Source organism: Oryzias latipes, chromosome 1, assembly GCF_053564925.1.
Source record: "Oryzias latipes strain Hd-rR chromosome 1, Olatipes_Hd-rR_3.1".
Classification (NCBI taxonomy): Eukaryota; Metazoa; Chordata; class Actinopteri; order Beloniformes; family Adrianichthyidae; genus Oryzias; species Oryzias latipes.
This window is the reverse complement of record NC_136237.1, coordinates 510,215-525,565: the sequence shown is the minus strand read 5'-3', so window position 1 is coordinate 525,565 and position 15,351 is coordinate 510,215. Positions and strand designations below refer to the sequence as shown.

At 41.5% G+C, this 15,351-nt stretch overlaps 1 long non-coding RNA gene across 1 annotated transcript; it reads left to right on the top strand.

The window, feature by feature from the left end:
- Nucleotides 1-384: 384 nt before the first annotated feature.
- On the top strand, nucleotides 385-4,555 carry LOC105358831 (uncharacterized). The gene is made up of 2 exons (XR_912336.4): nucleotides 385-2,048; nucleotides 2,122-4,555. It is a non-coding gene; the product is annotated as an uncharacterized LOC105358831 (long non-coding RNA).
- Nucleotides 4,556-15,351: the final 10,796 nt, after the last annotated feature.

Below are 15,351 nucleotides of genomic sequence, written 5' to 3'. Positions count from 1 at the left end.
GAAAACCTTCTGATTAGGACTTTATTTCCAGCTTTGAACTACAACTGATCAAAACGTACCGTGCTGTTTAGTAACTGAGCAGCATAATAATCGCGTTTGAAAACTGTGACACAGGATTTAAACTTAATCACATTGGTAAAAACAATGATAAACCGTTTATTTATCCTCTTGTCACATCCCCTCCGACGCTTTGGTTCGATTAAAAAGATGCTGTTTTCTTTAGGAGTAAAAAACCGCGTCACAATGATTCATTTCCGACAGAAAACAGGGTTACGTGACTTTAATAAAGATGTAAAATGAAACTCGAGCTGTCTTCTTTTGAGAAGTTTTACCACAGTTGGTGTAAAACAGCGACACTAGCGCCCCCTTGTGGTTGTGTCACAGCACTGACTTCTCATCCTGATGTCACACCCTGTTTAGGTGATTTCTTTCTTTCTTCTATCTCAGGTTTAAGTCGAGTTAATATTCTCCTTTTTCCAACTGTTTCTGTCTTGGCAATGACATTTTCTTATTCTCCTTTTGCTCACAGCCTGGCAGAGCCTTAACCTGAGTCTCTAATGTCAGGATGTTCATGCTGACAGATTATCCACAGTACTCAAAGGATACATGCTGGCTTTGGCTTCCCATTGGCTGCTCATCCTAACATGACTTTGTGTGTTTACCCAGACCTAACTGTGATAACACGTCCATACAGGTAAGTATCTCTGTATGGCCTGTCTTCTCTTTTCGTGTGTCTCACATATTTAAGTGATTATCATTACACTTGTTTTACTTTTTTAGCCAACCTTCTCAAAGTTTCCCCTTCTGTGTGTTTTTCGTTGCCTTTCTTTGTTTGTCCTCTAAGTGAGGATTCTTCTGGATTTTTCTCTTCCTTGTCAGGCATTTCCATGCTAAATTCCACCTTCCTCTGCACTGCCTTGCTTACCTGTCATCAATGCTTGGTCCTTATTTCTGCTTCTAAATGCACACTGTCCATCAGCTTCAAAGAACTTTAGTCCCAGAAAAACTCCTTTCTGTTGTAATTTTCACTACAGTCATTATAATAAAAGTGTTATGCAACAAAACCACATTACAGCTGCTTCAAACCAGCCAACGGAGAGCTTCTGAAATGTAGTACATAGACGGATCACTGTGCCCCAATGCAGGGTCATTTCCACGAAACTGAAATCAGATTCTTGGTTTGAAGGGTTGAGAAGAAAGCAGAGGGTGAGGATTCTGACTGTTGGCCTCAGATATCCCAGACTTCCTTCTGTGAGAGTTTATTTATGTGCATCAGCTGCAGGGAACCCAGGACAATACTCTACATTCCATGTTAGGCATGAACCCCAGAATGATGTGTGTTCCATGTCAGGAGGCGTGTCGTGGCTTTGGAGCCAACATTGTGTTGAGATTCTTTGCTACAGTCTACAGTTGGTTTGGTTCCTTTTCCCTGAACTCACAGCAGCTGCTGAGAAGCTGAAATGAGCTGAAAGGTTTTCATGCATGAAATTAGAAGTGGATCAACAAAAACAGCAGAATGCTGCAGACCCAACGCAGCTTTGTGGAAAACCAAGGATAAACCCTTCTGAGGATTCGTTCAGGCCTGATGCCAAGCTTTACCCAGGATATTTATGAAATGTAACTTCATGTATTTAATGCAAAGTACTTTAGTCAATCCTAACTGACATATTTGAATGTCTCTGCAGAGCCTTTGAGTATTAAAAGTAGGTGCTGTAAGAACAGAACATGGCTTTCTGTGGCACATGACGCACAGAACCTCTGATGCGTGTCCTGCTCCTCATGGTGTTGTTCTGAGATGATCCACTCTTCTACAAGTGCTACATGCTGTTCTACCAGGTGACTTGGGTGGGGTACTATCATCCAGTCTCTGCTTCAGCAGGTCCCCCTGCACTTTGGGTTCAGGTCAGGGCTCATTGCTGGTCATACCACATGAGGCCACTCCCACTTCCTGAAGTCCAGCTGTGACAGTTCTGGCACCATGTGGTGGGGTATCATCATCCATGAACAGGAAGTGGAACTGGAGATGATGGCTCTATAACAGCTCTGAGGTCAGAACATGCAGTGACTGGACCGTCTACAATAAACAAATTGGTTTAGTGCTGACTGTTGATGTCTGTTCAGACTGTTGCTCCTCCTCCACCAAAGCTGACCCTGGAGAGCATGTTGACCTCAGCGTATCGCTCACCTCGCCATCTCCAGCAACGCTGATGACCTTCATTTTTGTGTGAGGCGACCTGACACTCATCAGCGAACAGGAAGGTGGACCACTGCTGCATCGTCCAGGTCACATGGTCTTCACTGCAAACTATCATGGCGGTGTCTTGGTGCCGGTGGAGTCACCTGCACCATCTGACTGTCCAACACCAACCTAAAGGCGCTGGGGTCAGGTGGAGCTGCTAGTCCGTTCAACGGCGTGTTCATGACTGCTTGAATGATGAACTTGGAATGACATACTGACTAAATCTGCTTTTTATCCCCACAGAATGTTGACATTGATGAAACATTGAAAAAGTTATGTGTTTATTGAACCACATTGAAAAAATCATGAAAAACATGAAATAATAACATGTGAAGTGATGTGTATCTAAACAGTAATTCTGAAAGAACAGTGGTGCAGTGGTTAGCACTCTTGCCTCACAGCAAGAAGTTCCCCAGTTAAAGTCCCGGTTGGGGGACCTGAACCAGAACATCAATGGGGCCCTTTCTGTGTGGAGTTTGCATGTTCTCACCGTGGATGCGTGGGTTCTCCCCGGGGTCTCCGTCTTCCTCCCACCGTCCAAAAACATGCTTCATAGGTTAATTGGCAACTCTAAATTGTCCCTAAGTGTGAATGTGAGAGTGAATTCATGATTGTGAAGTGCAACAGACTGGCGACCTGTTCAGGATGTCCCATGCCTTCACCCATAAGTGCCTGGGATAGGCTCCAGCAGCCCAGTGACCCCAAAAGGGAACAAACTGAAGAAGATGAATGAATAACAATCCTTAAAAGAAACAAGCTAAAGAAAATTAAACATGGATCCAAAGAGCAGACAGAGATCTGAATTTTAATAGTCTTTTCCTGCACACCAACACTTCTTGCTATCCTAGGCACTTTAACATTGGGAGTGGGGTCATCTAGACCCACTAGACAGTGCTCTGAACCTTTTTTCTTCAATGATTTGTGATCTTCACTGGTGTCCATGGATTACATGAAATCTTTCCACCTTTATCCACCTTTGTCATGGTGGGGAGAACACCTCAATGGAAGGGGGGGGGGGGGTGTCATAGGATAGCACAAGGGTTGAGGGTACAAATTGTTATTATTGTCCACGAGGGGGCAGCAGTGTAACTAGAGAGCCAGCAGCTTCAGTGCAATGCCAGCTGAGGTTCCTTTCAAGGGCACTCATCACATCTGCAAAGTCGAGGAGAAGCTTTGAGGGCGTTTTCATCTGGAGCGTCACAGAGGAGCTCAGAGCCGGAGCTTTGCCTCCACGGCTGCTAGAAATTTAACCTTCACACGTGAGAAAGCTTTGAGGAGGAAGAGGAGAAATCAGGAGCTGATGAAGAAGAAGAAACATGCTTTTCACTGAGCCATGAGGTGACGTCTGGATTCATAAAAAACTGGCTTTAATAAAAGAAACGACAATTACCGGCATCCAGCTGTACCTTTTAGTCATTAAGTATTCATATTCCCTCTGAATGTGCATACGATGAATACACAGACACACAGAGAAAGAGCTGCATCAGCAGTTTGTGTGTGTTTACTGAACAGACACAATCAATACACAATCATGGACGGAGATTTCCAGAAAGAAAAAAAAGGATCCAAGGAGAAGGCAGCTTCTCTGATCTGTTCAATCATGAAGTCAGATTATATACACTGTAAGATTCAAACTAACATCACAAATCAAATATCTGGAAATTTTATCATAAATGATTTAACCTGACGTCCATTTCTCAGGATGGACAGAGACAAATCTTTATTCTTGTTCAGTTTTACTTTACAGTTAACCCTTGTTCTATCCTAGGCACTTTAATGTTGGTAGTGGGGTCATCTAGACCCACTAGACAGTGCTCTGAACCTTTTTTCTTCAATGATTTGTGATCTTCACTGGTGTCCATGGATTACATGAAATCTTTCCACCTTTATCCACCTTTGTCATGGTGGGGAGAACACCTCAATGGAAGGGGGGGGGGGGGGTGTCATAGGATAGCACAAGGGTTGAGGGTACAAATTGTTATTATTGTCCACGAGGGGGCAGCAGTGTAACTAGAGAGCCAGCAGCTTCAGTGCAATGCCAGCTGAGGTTCCTTTCAAGGGCACTCATCACATCTGCAAAGTCGAGGAGAAGCTTTGAGGGCGTTTTCATCTGGAGCGTCACAGAGGAGCTCAGAGCCGGAGCTTTGCCTCCACGGCTGCTAGAAATTTAACCTTCACACGTGAGAAAGCTTTGAGGAGGAAGAGGAGAAATCAGGAGCTGATGAAGAAGAAGAAACATGCTTTTCACTGAGCCATGAGGTGACGTCTGGATTCATAAAAAACTGGCTTTAATAAAAGAAACGACAATTACCGGCATCCAGCTGTACCTTTTAGTCATTAAGTATTCATATTCCCTCTGAATGTGCATACGATGAATACACAGACACACAGAGAAAGAGCTGCATCAGCAGTTTGTGTGTGTTTACTGAACAGACACAATCAATACACAATCATGGACGGAGATTTCCAGAAAGAAAAAAAAGGATCCAAGGAGAAGGCAGCTTCTCTGATCTGTTCAATCATGAAGTCAGATTATATACACTGTAAGATTCAAACTAACATCACAAATCAAATATCTGGAAATTTTATCATAAATGATTTAACCTGACGTCCATTTCTCAGGATGGACAGAGACAAATCTTTATTCTTGTTCAGTTTTACTTTACAGTTAACCCTTGTGCTATCCTAGGCACTTTAATGTTGGTAGTGGGGTCATCTAGACCAGTGTTTTTCAACCAGTGTGCCGCGGCACACTAGTGTGCCGTGGGAGATGGTCAAGTGTGCCGTGGGAAATTGTCCTCATTAACTGATTTAAAAACATTTCCCATCTCCAGGATTTCAGCTCTGTGTTCATCCAAACAGGCCCTGATAAAACACTGAGGAGTTAGGAATATAAAAGATGTAAAATACATTTTCTTTGCGTTTATTTTATTTTATTAAAGACATTTTGATAAGAATGACGTACCGCGATTCAGCTGCACCTTCGGCTGTATTTTGGAAAAGTCCCGTCCCTTTAACTGTCTCCACCAATCATTCTTGGGGAGCTTAATCACATGTCATCAGTCTGACCAATCAGAAGTGGTTAAAGTCTTCACTTCCTTGTCCCAATTTAGCTCGTAAAGTCGCTCAGTTCTAACAAAAATACCAGCTAAAGCTCGTCTTTAGCAGTGTAGCTTTGCACAGAATCCGGTATCAGACCGTGGAACAAGAGAACAAAACAATGAAGCTCCGAAAACCGATCTCCAGCCGTTTTATGCACTACATCTCCCATGATGCATTGGGTCATGAGATTGACAGCGCACAAGGAGATCTGTTGTTAAACGTCTTGAAACAACGAACACACATCAAACTGTTTTTAAATCTTCTAACTTAACTTTTATTGCATTTTTTAGAAAAAAAAACAGCTGCAGTTTCCAGCTTTTTCTGTAACAATTATCTCAAAAATGCATGTGAGATTGTGGAGGGACTGTAGATCAATACAGACTATGAGTTTATCCTTGTTTTTTTTTTTTTTGGATGCTGGTGTGCCGCGGGATTTTTTTTAAGGTTAAAGTGTGCCGTGGCTCAGAAAAGGTTGAAAAACACTGATCTAGACCCACTAGACAGTCCTCTGAACCTTTTTTCTTCAATGATTTGTGATCTTCACTGGTGTCCATGGATTACATGAAATCTTTCCACCTTTATCCACCTTTGTCATGGTAGGGAGAACACGTCAATGGAAGGGGGGGGGGTCATCTAAGATAGCACAAGGGTTAAACTGAGAATTGTGCACATCCTGCTTTAGCTAAATCACTTCAATCCTCAAAGCAAAGACATAGTTTTTTTTCTGTAAATGACACTTTTTAATTTTTTCCATTTTCTTCCAAATCACTTCATGGATTTCTGATTTTCCTACATTTCTGAGATAACTGCAGAACGACAAACTTCCTTCAGTGGAACCACAATTTCAAAGACATCCGACGGATCTGAAGTAGGGAACAGCTTCTGATGGATGTAAACTATAAAAACTCATTTACATAATCAATTGGGGGGGGGGGGGGGGTTCTCTCTTTAACTTAATGGCCTAAAGCAAACTAGAGACCCCCCACCCACACACAATAATGCACAGATGCACACAAAAAGCCACACCCCCTGTGGACACTCACTCCCTGGATGTGAGTTATGGGGGGGGTTCCCCCAAAACTGCTTTGTCGGCACAATCTCCATCACCACTTTGGCTGGACAGAAAACCAGTAACAGAGGACTGGAAACAAACAAAGAACAGGGAAGAGACAAAAGACGACAGGAAACGTGGAACACAGAACAAGAAAGAGAACTGAGAACACAGAACAGGATCTGAGTGACAGGAAACAACAGCAGAGAGAGAAACTACAAAGACCAGAATAGTACTGGGGGGTTTTCCAGAAAGCAGGTTATGCTAGCTCCCACGGTAAGTTTGAGGCTAAGGAAGTTGATAACCTCAGCTTTCAGTTCCAGAAATGGAGGTATGTTTCAGGGTAGGTCAAGTTGCCATAGCAACTCCTGCTCTGAACATAACCTGGTCTGGAGCAGGTTTAGTTGAAGGTTAGTTTGTTTTCAGAGAGGTGAAGCAGCATGGCGTGTCCATTTGAAGATGATTTAGTGGATGAAGAAGCTCAGATAATACTTTTTCCACCATGAGAGGGTGATAAGACCACATATGGATGTTGGAAAAATGTTTTTTTTACTTTGATTTAACTTAATTATTTGTTTCAGTTAAAATAAATCTTTTTTTTTGTAAGTCGGTTTAAAAATTACACGTAGTTTTCAGACATTTATTTTCCTTTCATTCAAATTAAATCAATTAAGTAGGTGTAACTTTGGTGCTGCTGTTAGATCGGCACCGCAAGGGATTGTGGGATGTCTGGACAGATTTGGGTTTAAGTGTGGGTTTTTGACCAAATGTGTTTAGTTGTTTAGCTGTTTTACTGTGTTTTGCCGTGTTTCGCCGAGTTATTTTGCCCAACTGAGCTTACGTCTCTGCACCATGAGTGAGAGTGAAGGAGAGGATGATTAGTTTATATAGCACCCCTGCGGTTTTGAGCTTTAAGGACAATGACTAATGAAGTTTTACACTCCGTGCATTCCCCCCGTCTTTTTTATTGTTATAAAAATGAGTATATCTGCCGGCTCAAAATTAGACATTTGAGAGGTCAAGAAATATAATTAAGATGGAAAAAAGATTAATTGAATTGGAGTAATATGACATTTAGTTAGATAAATACGTGAATTTGAGTTGTATAAACAATTATTGAGTTTTATAGATGTAAAAAATTATGTTGAATAAATTTAACTAAATTTTTTGTTACCAATAGAAGTAATTAATTTAAGTTGGCAAAATTGGATACGTTATATATATATATATATATATATATATATATATGTCACAATGAAAATAGAAATAAGATCAGAAACTCGTGCGTTTACTTTGTCTGTTCTTTTTTTTCAAGCAGAAACTCTTTCTTTTGATGACTATGCAGCAGTATTACTTTTTTGATGGACGTATAATTTTCATACGCCGTCATTAAAATCTCAGACTCCGTCTCACTGAAGTACAGCGTTTTCTTTTTTTTTTACCACGCATTTCCATGGTGACTCCAGAAATCGGCGATCTGTTGAGAATGTCTTTATGTACCTGCTGTGCACGTGCATTAACCCAGGGTTACCAAGTCGAGTGTAATTACGCCAACTCATATCCGGTCTTTTGGAACCGATATACCCCGAGTAAGCAAGTTCAGGCGGATTTCAGCCAGAGTTCAGGCTTAATGTCAGGCTAGTTTAAACATGCTTCCTGGAATACCCCCCTGATCGAAGCAGGAAGGAGGATTTTAACCAGCACTTCTGTCACGTAAACACACAACCACACAACCGGGGGCCTGTTTCAGAAAGGAGGTTAAGTGTAAACTCTGAGTGTGTTAACCCTGAAATCAGGGAAACCCTGGGTTTTCCGTTTCAGAATGGGAGGTTTGTTAAACCAGAGAAAGCAGAGTAAGTCAAACCCGTTTCTGAAAGAGAGGTAACTTCTACTCGGAGTCAGTGTCCATGGTTACTTATGCTGTGAACCTAACCTGGTCGGGAGCAGGTTTTATTCTCCAAACTCAAAGTTTCTGCCGGTCCCCTCCCCTTTTTAAAGACGAAGCGGTATTTTTTGCTTTAACTTTCATTGCCCACATTTCCGTCACACAGAGACAAGTGACAAGAATGGCTTGTCCTTTTTTGGAGGACCCAATAGACGAGGAGGCTGCATTAATTCCTAGAGAATTACATTTACGTCGTACGAGGATTTTGAGACCTAGACTCGATTTTTTGTCATTTCCCCATATGTTTTTGTTTGAGCGTTACCGTTTTTCGTTGCAGTCAATTACATATATACAATGAAAACAACATTAGATATGTATTGCTATGTAGATGTTTCATATGTCAAATATTCTCAACAAAGCCTACATCCATGACATGCTCCCATTTGACCTGATTGAATTATGTTTTTATACTTCATTTTTAGCTGCTGCCATGTTCTTTTAATTCATGCAGGATTGCATCTACATGAAAATGAAATCAGGGACATTGAATTAGATTAATGTAACAATTACTTTTTGGAAACACAATTTGCTAGCACTGCTTACTTTCTTAATCCCATATAAACCTATACCACTTGATCAATACAAGGGTAGACAAAAGTTCACTTTTAAAAACACAATTGCATGTATTAATATTAAACTGACCAAGAGGGGAAGGTTAACAAAAAAGTCCTCTAAACATTACCGACGTTAAATGCATTTCCCCCCAGATTGGTTCTGTACACTATGCAGCATTTCATGCAATTACACCAGGAATGACACTTCAAAAGTACACCTAAATATCGCCATTTTTTATTTCACACCTTACGCTATTTAAAAAGTTATTACAGCCAATATTTCATAACAATGATTTAAATGCAAACTTAGGCATTAACTTGAGCAGCTATGTTTTCCACGCTAACTGTCTCTGTTTTGCAGATGCAGCAGTGTTGCTTTTCTTCTGGAATATGTTCTCATATTCACTGTAACTCTGCAGCAGCACGTCAAGTTCAGCTGGAGAAAAATATGCAGACCTCTGTTTTTCACGGTTACCATGGTGACTCGTAATATCTGCGCTCCATTAAAAATGGCTTCTTATAGTCGCGGTGCGCACGCTTACCTCCGAATCAGTCCACTCAGAATTGATGGACCTAACTCCGATCAGCTGCTCTGAAACAGAAAACTCAGAGTTGTTAAGCTCTCGATTGACCAACTCAGAGTTCAAGTTTAACCTCAGAGTTGGTTGAACCTCCTTTCTGAAACAGGCCCCGGTTCTGATACGTACAGCACCATACTCATGTTTACATGTACTCATGTTTACATGTACTCATATTTACATGTACTCATGTTTACATGTACTCATGTTTACATGTACTCATATTTACATGTACTCATATTTACATGTACGTGTATTTACATGTGCGCATGTTTACATGTACTCATGTTTACATGTACGCATGTTTAAATGTACACGTATTTACATGTTCGCGTTTTTACATGTACACATGTTTATATGTACTCGCGTTTACATGTACTCGTGTTTACATGTACTCGTGTTTACATGTACTACTGCTTACATGTACTCGTGCTTACATGTACGCATGTTTACATGTACTCGTGTTTACATGTACTCGTGCTTACATGTACGCATGTTTACATGTACGCATGTTTACATGTATGCATGTTTACATGTACTCATATTTACATGTACGCGTTTTTACATTTACTCGTGTTTACATGTACACATGTTTATATGTTCTCGCGTTTACATGTACGCATGTTTACATGTACTCGTGTTTACATGTACTCGTGCTTACATGTACGCATGTTTACATGTACACATGTTTACATGTACGCATATTTACATGTACACATATTTACATGTACGCATGTTTACATGTACGCATGTTTACATGTACGCATGTTTACATGTACGCATGTTTACATGTACTCATATTTACATGTACGCGTGTTTACATGTACTCATATTTACATGTACGCATGTTTACATGTATGCATGTTTACATGTACGCATGTTTACATGTACTCATGTTTACATGTACTCATATTTACATGTACGCCTCTTTACATGTATGCATGTTTACATGTACTCATGTTTACATGTACACATGTTTACATGTACGCATGTTTACATGTATGCATGTTTACATGTACTCATATTTACATGTACGCGTGTTTACATGTACTCGTGTTTACATGTACACATGTTTATATGTTCTCGCGTTTACATGTACGCATGTTTACATGTACTCGTGTTTACATGTACGCATATTTACATGTACTCATATTTACATGTACGCGTGTTTACATGTACTCATATTTACATGTACGCCTCTTTACATGTATGCATGTTTACATGTACTCATGTTTACATGTACGCATGTTTACATGTACGCATGTTTACATGTATGCATGTTTACATGTACTCATATTTACATGTACTCGTGTTTACATGTACTCGTGTTTACATGTACACATGTTTATATGTTCTCGCGTTTACATGTACGCATCTTTACATGTACTCGTGTTTACATGTACTCGTGCTTACATGTACGCATGTTTACATGTACGCATGTTTAAATGTACTCGTATTTACATGTTCGCGCTTTTACATGTACTCATATTTACATGTACGTGTGTTAACATGAACGCATGTTTACATGTACGCATGTTTACATGTACGCATGTTTACATGTACTCATATTTACATGTACACATGTTTACATGTACTCATGTTTACATGTACGCATATTTACATTTACTCATATTTACATGTATGCATGTTTACATGTACCTGTTGTTGCTGCTGCTGCTGCTGTTGTTGCTGCTGTTTCTGCTGTTGTTGCTGCATTTTCTGCTGCTGTTTCTGCTGCTGCTGCTGCTTATCTGCTGTTGTTGCTGCTGTTTCTGCTGCTGTTGTTGCTGCTGTTTCTGCTGCTGTTGTTGCTGCTGCTGCTGTTCACTGGTTCACTGTTTTCTTTGCTTTGATCGGCTGTTTTCACATTTTTGTGAGACTTTTCTGTCCTTTTACCTGTAACTGTTTGAATCTCAGATTTGTTTTTTTGAGCTTTTAATGTACGGCGCCCTGTCTGACTGCGGTCATATTAAGGCGCCATAAATAACATCTAAGTTAAAGGAAACTGCCCCCAGTAGGGGCAGGAGTGGTGAGCATTCACCGTCTTTGGGGTGGAAAGCTAACACCCGTGCTTAGGGCAGCCAATGACCAAGCTGAACGCTGGGACGTGAGGACCGGTCCGGTTTCTGGGGGTTTGATGCCACTAAGCAGAGCAAACCCACAGCAACACTCTGCAGTGAGACGTGACTCCACCGAGTGGAGATCCCCAAAGCAACATCAGCTGTGAACGCGCTGAGGAGGACGTGTTTAGCAAAGCTTTCAGCAGTTGCATAAACCTTCCTTCAGTGGGGTTTGGACAAATAACCAGCTGAAAGAGGGGAGCACCTCCGGCCTGCTCCTCCTCTAACTTTCCCGTTCAGACCTCCTCAGTCGGTCCAGGAGTGGATACACCTCCTCCCATCCCTGCAGCCCCCTCTGCCTGCATTGCTCCGTGACCGTTCTACTGCACCGGCTTTCTAGGGCATGATGCACTCCACTCTGGATGCTTTCCAAATGCTTTTGAAGAGGAGAGTCGGGGGGGCAGCCTCCCGCAGTGTCTCAGAGCTTTAGCAGACAGGTGCAGTTAAAGATACTGAAGGGGAGGACGGATACAGAAGGAGGAGCTCTGTTTCTTTCAGTCTGGACCCAAGAAGTGTGAGTAATGCTGGCATTCCGGTGAATGCATAAACTGGATGCAAATCTATGTTATGGCACAACAAGGTCCCCGCTGAGGGAGGGGCTTCTTTTCCTTTGTGATGCTCGGGTGGCGGCTGAACAGCCTGCTTCCTGTTTCAGGTGTGACTCTGGAGAGTTTCCAGGTGTCACGGCGAGTTGCTTCCTTTGTCCTGCTGCTGGGCCTCAGGGAGGGAGTGACCTTTTGACTCCGCAATATGCCGGTGATGATGTCATGTTTGGGTGGAAACCCGTCTCTTCTGTTGGAAACAACAACTTGGAAAGTAAACCATGAAAGGAAAATGGAAAAATAAAGACAGCAATAAAACATTTTTATTTCCCTCCTTTCTGAGACCTTTTTAAAGAATAGTTTAATAAAGATAGAACAAGCTTCAGGTTAACGTGTTTTAGTTCAGCTGTCATGTCATGCTCCTTTTAGGTCTACCCCCCCCCCCCCCCCCCCCCGTTTTTATGTTGTGTACAAAAACAATAAAACATTCATCTACCCGGTCATGATGGCGGATGAAACTCCGCTGTTCAGCACTTCAGTCACTGTGAAGCCTTTACGCATTGCAGCAGTACACACTACTGTGTGTGATGGACACACACTTACACACACACACACACACACACACGGTTACATGTGACTCCTCCTCGCCTTCCCCTTCTTTGCGTGTCTTCGCCTCCTCCTTTCTTTCCCTCCATGTCTCTGGGGCCCTCTGACTGCAGCAACAATGATGGACAGTGAACTAATGTCCACAAAGGAGCCCCCCCAGACGCTGAACCACAGCCTCCGAGGCCAACGTGTCCTTGAAAAAGAGGCACATGACCCACCTCCGTGCACAAGGACATGCTGGCTGCATGGATGCTAGAGCACAGAGAGCCAGGATTTATCTTTGATCTATTTTTGAAATGGAAAGAGATTATTTCTGGATAGTTTTGATTTTATTTTCAGCAAAGGTTCACTGTTTATGATTGGATGTTTGTCGTGAAAAGGTTCAATTTTACAGGAAAAAACACTGAACTTGTTTATTATAATAAAAATCCATGTTTGCTGTTTTTCAGAAGCTTGGCGGGTCAAGTGATGAGGGTTCCCTCGAACGATTCACTAAAAAACAACCCCTCCATTTATCTGCCTTCAAAATCTGTCACGGTTAGGCAAACAGCAGGAAACCAAGGTAGAACACATTTGTAGCAAAAGTCCCAAAATTTACAGTATTTAAACAGACCATAACTGATAACATGGAGTCAGGGGACAGAAAAATACACAAAACAAGCTGACACTGGGGGCTCGGAGAGGCTGGGACTGCTCCAGAGGATCACCAGGGGAATGGGTGGAGTCAAGGTCAAGGAGGTGTGCTGAAAGCAGCTCTCCATTCACCACCCTCCCTCCAACGGGAGGTGCTACAGAGGTCCAGCATTGGGACGGTCTATGCACCTTCAACAAGATCAGAAGCAGTTTGTGACAGAGGGAGGGCGTTGGTGTCACGAATGGTAAAGTTGATCAAACCTCTAACCCCATCACGTTTCCCAACAAGGAAAAACCCACAGAAGAAGAGGGGCAAATGATGGCAATGGACCAATCTCTGCAGACTCCTGCAGGGATTGGTGTCCCAACTGAGGAAGCACTGGAAATAAAAATTAGAATTAAAAAGAAAACCTATCAATAAAAACAATAAAACACAGAAATAAGGTAAATTAAAATAACATTAACAATCTATTGTAAGTTCATAAAACAAGATAAAATGGATAAAATAGATAACTAAAAATAGATAACTAACTAACTAAATAAATAAAGATAGATAAATAAATATAGGTAGTAAAAAATTAGCTGTTAAAAAGATTAGTTTTGAGCCTATTCTTAAAAGCATTAATGCTCTCTGCGGCTCTCAGGTCCTCCAGACTGTTCCATAAATGGGGGCAATAGTGCTGAAATGCAGCCTCTCCATAGGTTTTGTTTTTTGCAATCGGAATGGTTAACAGACCAGAGCCAGAGGATCTCAGGGTCCGCGAAGGTTCATACTATACTAGAAGATTGAATAACTAAGAAGGCGCAAGACCGTTTAGACATTTAAAAACTGTTAAAAGTATCTTCAAATCAATCCTGAAGCATATGGGGAGCCAATGCAGGGATTTTAAAATTGGGGTGATGTGAGCTCGCCGCCTGGTCTTTGTGAGAGCTCTTGCAGCGGAATTTTGGAGAAGCTGAAGGTTCCTAATGTTGGTTTTTGGAAGACCAGCAAGCAGGGCGTTAAAATAATCAACTTTACTCATGATAAAAGCATGCATTAGCATCTCTATATTAGCAAGAGAGAGTAGTGGGCGGACTCTAGCCAGATTTCTAAGATGATAAAAAACAGTTTTTACCACCTGTTTTATATGTGGGATAAAAGTTAGCTTAGAGTAAATAATAACGCCCAGATTTCTGACTGTTTCTGAATCGCTTAATGAAAGTTCTTTTATCTCCAGAAACTGTTTCTCTCTCTTGGCTTCAGGACCGATAACTAAAATTTCATTTTTTTCCTGGTTGAGCTGCAGAAAATTATTTGCCATCCATAATTTCACATCTAAAATACAGTTAAAAAGTGCTTCTATTGGTCTTGTGTCATCAGGAGACATAGCTATGTACAGCTGGGTATCATCAGCATAGCTATGAAAACTGATGTTGTGGCTCCTGATGACATTCCCCAGAGGAAGCATGTAAATGTTAAAAAGCAAGGGGCCAAGGATGGAACCTTGAGGCACACCACAATTAATTTCATGGACCCCAGAAAAGTGTGTCCACGCTTACCATAAAGTTTCTCTCCATGAGGTACGATTCGAACCAGTTGAGAACAGTCCCTGAAAGGCCAAGACTTTTAAGTCTGTTTACAAGGATCAGATGATCAACAGTATCAAAAGCTGCACTTAGATCTAGTAAAACTAGTATTGAGATCTGACCTGAATCCAAGGCACACCTAACATCATTAATGATTTTTAACAATGCTGTCTCTGTGGTTCGTTCATAAAGCCAGACTGGTTCATCTCAAAAATGCTGTTTTGTAAGAGAAACTCATTTAGCTGAATAAAAACAAGTTTTTTTCTGAAACCTTGCTTAAAAATGGCAAGTTGGACACAAGTCTGTAGTTATTATAAAACGGAAGAGTGGGACTTTGATGTTTTTGTGGATCTTTGTGTGTCTGTCTCTGATTGTTTTTAGGTGTGGTGCTGGTGGGCGTGGCTCCCATTGG